Below are 5,000 nucleotides of genomic sequence, written 5' to 3'. Positions count from 1 at the left end.
CACACCGGTGGCCGTGGCGGCCATGCAGGGTACCACCCTGCCACCAGGAGAAACTTGGGGCCAAGCATCTTGTTCAAGGACACATCGATGAGGTCAGACGGGGCTCGAACCTGCAACCTTTGGGTTGCCGAACGGCTCTCCTACCCACCTGAACCACCACCGAAATGACCAGTGTTAAATCAACCAGAAAGCAAAAGTCTCTGTTTTAAAGGTCAATGGACATTTTTTTATGCATTTATGACATCCTTAATGCACCTTTATGCACCTGTGTGCACAGAGAGTACAAGCTAGGATTAAAAAGTTAATTAAATTTCTTCCTAAATCAACTTATAGCTTATGCTACAACTTCTCATAAGTTAAACTAAATTGTAATATTATATTCTCATGAGTAAAACTACATTTTATTTACTTTATGAAACATAATCAAATCTGTGTCGTATGTCTTCACTTCCGGCATGAAAGACATTCAAAACCGCAAGGACAGTTAAACAGCATTTGTGTACACTGAGATTAGGCATACTTGAGTCAGGCACCACGCAAACTCTCACAAACTGTGGAGGGCGGTTTTAACTTCAGTTCATCCTTGGAGATCAAATGCTCCACCCAAGTCGTCCAGAACTCCTCAAGGCTGGTTGTAGAGTTCAGGGCTGTTTCAAGGTATTTGGGGGCAACTAGGCAAAGAGGGACTTGGGGCCCTACCTTCTCCTCAAACTATGTGGGAGAAGCCCCCTTAACAGAGATTTCAATAGCAATATAATTGCACTTTTTTCTAATTTAACTAATTTCATCACCTAACTTAATCAGGACCTTTGACTGCTTTTGCTGGGCCCAGGACAAAGTCATCTAGAAGGGCCCCCTACCCAATACATACAATGTAATGGGGACCCAACTCTGGGCCCCCTCACTGCCTGGGAACCCGGGACAACATACCCCTTTGCCCCCCAACCCCCGCACCCAACCCCCCCCCCACTCGCCCTCGGCAGTCCTAAACTTAGCCATTCATTAACAGGGAGGCCCTTACATCAGGGGGTGGGGGGGGGGGGGGGGGCCCTTGACAATTGCCTTGTTTGCTTGTGTGGTAGTGTCAGGCCTTGTAGAGTTTGCCATAGATGAAAACCTCACTATATTTCCCAAGGAGGATTAACTCGAGAAGCTCTTAAAGCCAAGAGCTTCGATGGTGGAGGACATTGACGTCTCCTCGAAGTGATGCAGTGCTTACGTGAGACTGGTAAACAGTGAATGGACTCTTTTCTTATCGTTATTTGCTACTTGCTAGTGCACTCTAAGCCTCAGTGCATTACATTTACCGGCGCTGCGCTGTGCTGTGCGTCCTGTTATGTACAGTACTTTACCCATTCATGTAATGCAGTGATTTTCAACCTATGGGCCGGGGCCCACTTGTGGGCCCTGAAGGTATTCCAAATGGGCCTTGAAATCATTTTCTACAAATTATAATCATATTTTGGTGTGTGTTGCTATTGATTTATTTGAGTTTTATTCTTTATTGGGTCAGAAGTGGGCCCTGAACATTTGTGACAATTTTGAGTGGGCCCCACGTTGGAAAAGGTTGGGAACCCCTGATGTAATGCAAATGCCCTCCCACACACACTCGTGGTGAAAGGCTACGTAATGAGATGCATGCCTGGAGATTGAGTGTGCTATGTAAGAAGAGTTACACACGCGCACATGTGCGCGCGCACACACACGCACACACACAGACACACAGACACACACAGACACACACAGACACACACAGACACAGACACACACACACACACACACACACACACACACACACACACACACACACACACACACACACACACACACACACACACACACACACACACACACACACACACACACGCACACACACGCACAGACACGGACAGGAACAACGCTGCAGAGCTCTGGAATGAGATTCGCCTCCTACCTATCTTTCTCCAGACATCTTAGAGAAGTTGCCACGGGAGCGGACCTGCTTTTCAAATCCATTTAACAGCCACACATGTGCTGACTCGACTCTTCTCTCGGTCTCTCGGCCTACTTGCTACTTCGTCCCATCCTACTCCCATTTTTTTTCACTGCCCACTGCTGTGCCGCTTGCTTACTTCGAGCTTTACTAATTTACCCAGAGAGTGATGTTTCACTTTTGCACGCGTGCACACACACACACGCGCGCACGCGCACACACACACACACACACACACACACACACACACACACACACACACACACACACACACACACACACACACACACACACACACACACACACACACACACACACACACAGACACACAGACTCACACAAAGCCGTTTAGTATAAAAGGGCCGTCCGCCGCGCCCAGTAAATGAATGTAAACAATAATGTAAAAACATGTCGGCTATTTTGCACGCCCATTTGTTTGTTTGTGTGCATAATGTACTGCTAGTGTTACTGTTGCTGCCTCTGGAAAGGCCCATATGCCTAGAAGAGTTTAGGATTTTTCAGTCGCAAGAGGCAAATCGTGTCATATCACACAGTAAAACTTGAGGGTTCGGTAACACTTTATTTTAGGGATACTAGCTATTATACTATTATTTTAGGGATATTAGCTATTATATTAGCACTAATACATACAATGTAACTGTATAAGTAACTTGTAAAGCATGCACAAAGCAAAATCAAACATTTGTTAGGCATGTATTCACAAATGTCTTGTTCATGCACAATAAGGGATTTATTACCAATTTAACCCTAGTAAGGACCTAGTAGGCCTTAGCGTTTGCTGAGTACATGCCTTACAAGTTACTTATGCAGGCATTAACATTGTATGAATCGGTGCTAATAGATGTATCCCTAAAATAAAGTGTTACCGAGGGTTCCTTAAACAACCCTCAGCTGTTTTTTGCAGGAACCCTAATGTTCTATGAGGAACCTAGAAGTTCTTGGAAAAAAAACAAGGACTGTTAGACTAGAAACTAATACCCTGTGAAAATAAATGCCTGTTTGGATAAACGCATCAGCCAAGTGTAATGTAATGTAATGTTACTAAGGAATGACGTAATGTAGTAGTGGAGTAATAGTCGTGAAATCACACGTGCACAACGCAAGTAGCTTAAAGGTACACTGTGCAGGAAATGGTCAAAAAAGGTACTGCAACTATGCTGCCCATTGAAACTGGGCTGCCTATTGCCAAATTTGATCTTTACATGAAAGTTTACTAAGTAATAAACAAATATTTTCTAGTAAGATCCAAGTACAGTCATTTTTGCAGCTAAAATGACTATTTTTGGAAATTCAAAATGGCGGACCATGGAGAAGATGAATTCTGGATGAATTCTGGAAATAAATAACTAAAAATCTCACACAGTGTCCCTTTAAGAGACAAGACTTTCACTAGCTTAGCGACATATTCCCTCTTTTAACTTGTCTTAAAGCAAGACAACGCTTAACATGAAAAATAAGACACTTTACCACCTTTATAAACCCCAGCCAACGATTTTAACTGTATTAAGCCCCAAAATAGTGGCATACCCCTTTAAGTATTATTTTCTGCACTGCATGTGTTATGTGATTGCTGTTCCCCTATCCTTTGTCCACACAAAAACTCATGTAAATCTTTGGCAGGGTTAGGGTGACCTGGCTGACACCTTCATTAAGATGCATTTTCTAAATTGCATTTTGCTTTTTCACTTTCAAAGTCACCAAAGACAAATTGAAAACAATTGAGAAAAAAAAGAGGTGAAAAGAGGGGGGATCGTTCTATTTTTTGTGAATTCGTTTCCCTACTGCTGAACATTTTTGTCTTGATGAAAACAAACAAATGCAAAGATATGACCAGAAGTGGCCTCTCTAAATTGAAGAGCACTTGGAAAAGTTTTATTTTTTTGTTTTGGGATGCAATTGCTATGTTTTTTTCATGCTGTCTGTTGTTGCCGTCGAAAGGGGCCTGAAACTAAATTGGCTCGATTCGCAATTTGGCATAATTGCGGGTTATACGACACAGCAGTTCGGAGTTAAAGGGAGAGGAGGGAAGGGGATTGGGATGCAGATGGGGAGAGGAATAGCTTGGAATTGTTGTTGTTTTTAATTTCTTTTTCTGGAGGGGGGGGGGTTGAGGATGGTTTAGGGACAGAGGGGGCGGGTGGGGGTGTATGTGAGAGCACGGAATACGGCCTGAAATAGGATTTTCCACTTGGCACTCATGCCAGTCAGCTCGCCTCCCGTTTGCGCACATCGACGCTGCAAACAAGGCACGAGGCGGGCAGGCGCTCAGACGCTAATCAGTTAGCGATGGCGACATTAGCGTGACAAAGCAGTTCCGTCGGGAATTGGGTTAGAGGGGGGAAAGGAAGGAAGGGAGGGGAGCGGCAGACAAAAAGAGAGGAGGGCAAGTATAGACAGAAAAAGAGAGAGATAAAGAGAGAGAGAGAGAGAGAGAGAGAGAGAGAGAGAGAGAGAGAGAGAGAGAGAGAGAGAGAGAGAGAGGGGTGAGAGAGAGAGACAGAGACACAGAGAGAGATAGAGAGAGAGAGATGGATGGATGGAGAGAGAGAGACAGAGAAAGAGAGCGAGAGAGATAGATGGATGGAGAGAGAGAGAGAGAGAGAGAGAGAGAGAGGCGAGCAAATTCTAAAGGGGAGACAAAAATATGAAATGTGTTTGTCATCATATAACAATGATGAAGGGATCACCTCTTTTACCCCCCGACACCGCATTCTTCTTCTCTTTCTTGCTTTCTCTCTGTCTTTCACTCTGTCTATTCCTGTGTCTCCCATTTCCTTTTTACACACACACACACACACACACACACACACACACACACACACACACACACACACACACACACACACACACACACACACACACACACACACACACACACACACACACACACACACACACACACTTAATTGCAGACATAATTTCCTAACAAGGCCATTTTGGTTGCATCAACAAAACACAATTTGCATAGGCTGCTCACTGCCCATACAAAAGCGAAGCAAAACACTCT

The 5,000-nt window shown here is 44.3% G+C and overlaps 1 protein-coding gene across 1 annotated transcript in view; it reads left to right on the top strand.

The window, feature by feature from the left end:
* The window catches only part of arap2 (ArfGAP with RhoGAP domain, ankyrin repeat and PH domain 2), a 315,937-nt gene that overhangs the window by 264,721 nt on the left and 46,216 nt on the right, over nt 1-5,000 (top strand). The gene's annotated exons all lie outside the window — the stretch shown is intronic.

The sequence above is a fragment of the Engraulis encrasicolus genome, chromosome 21 (genome assembly GCF_034702125.1).
Source record: "Engraulis encrasicolus isolate BLACKSEA-1 chromosome 21, IST_EnEncr_1.0, whole genome shotgun sequence".
NCBI classification, from domain to species: Eukaryota; Metazoa; Chordata; class Actinopteri; order Clupeiformes; family Engraulidae; genus Engraulis; species Engraulis encrasicolus.
The sequence above is the reverse complement of the archived record's forward strand: the minus strand, read 5'-3'. Positions and strand labels throughout refer to the sequence as shown.